Source organism: Carassius auratus, chromosome 25 (genome assembly GCF_003368295.1).
Source record: "Carassius auratus strain Wakin chromosome 25, ASM336829v1, whole genome shotgun sequence".
Classification (NCBI taxonomy): Eukaryota; Metazoa; Chordata; class Actinopteri; order Cypriniformes; family Cyprinidae; genus Carassius; species Carassius auratus.
Window position 1 is genome coordinate 1209660 of NC_039267.1, and position 1240 is coordinate 1210899.

Genomic DNA, 1240 nt, shown 5'->3' on the forward strand with positions numbered 1-1240 from the left:
AGGGTGTTTTGGATGAATGTAAGTGTTACTAGGTGGTTTTTAGGGTGTTTTGGATGGACGTAGGTGTAACTAGGTGGTTTTTAGGGTGTTTGATGGACGTAGGTGTAACTAGGTGGTTTTTTAGGGTGTTTTTTTATATGAACGTAGGTGTTGCTTGGTGTTATTTAAGGTGTTTTGGATGAACGTAAGTGTTACCACGTGGTCTTTAGGGTGTTTTGGATGAACATAGATGTTACTAATTGGTTTCTAGGGTGTTCTGGATGAACGTAGGTGTAGATAGGTGTTATCTAGGGTGTTTTGGATGAACGTAGGTGTAGATAGGTGTTATCTAGGGTGTTCTGGTTGTAGATGTTGCTTGATGGTTACTAAGGAGTGCTTGGTGATTTTTAAGCATTTCGGTAGTTGCTAGGGTGCTCTGAGTGGTTTTAATGCATTTTTAGGTGGTTGCTATGTAATACTGTATGAAGTTCTGGTTCAAGCACTGCCTACTTCCGGTTTTATCCGAATACAGATAAATATCCGAATAATTTTGTGATTGATACAGATTGTCACACACCTGGACTCATTAGTGTTTTTGCCCCAGTGACCCAGTTTCTGTCTTCCGTGTTTAGTTTGATTAGTTCCCAGGTGTGTCTATTCTATTCCTCATGTGTTCCATGTCCCTGTTAATTTAGTTATTCCATCCACCTGTGTTTCCCCATTATCCTTTGTACTTAAGCCTTGTCCTTTCAGTTCTGTTTTGTCGGGTCTTCACTTGCTACTTACGTGTGTCTACCTCTGTGCTCCATGTTGGATATCCCCTGTGTTGGATATATTAAAAACCTTATTCCGTTTATCCTCGACTCCGTATTCCTTCAGGCAGCGTAAATCCGTGACACAGATACAAATACAGATACAAGTACTGGCTTCGCTGCACACCCCTACTTTGCAGTAAAAGTGGATCTCTGATTTAAAAAATTTTTTTTTATAAATTTGTGAAAACCTCTGACAGTCTTACAAACATTTACACACTTAGATTTTATGTTATTAATGTTTTCACTGTTTGGAAAACACAAACAATGCCAGGGCATGCCATCTTGTCTTTTTGGCTTGTTGTTTCTGATTGCACTTTAACCCCAAGGCTGAAATCCAGATAAAAACCCAGAAGTTTTTTTTGCTATCTATTGTGAAAAGAGTCTCTGTGATCTTCTAGACTGTAGATGTGGCTCGGGTCTGTTCTTCAGTGTCTGTCTGTGGTCTT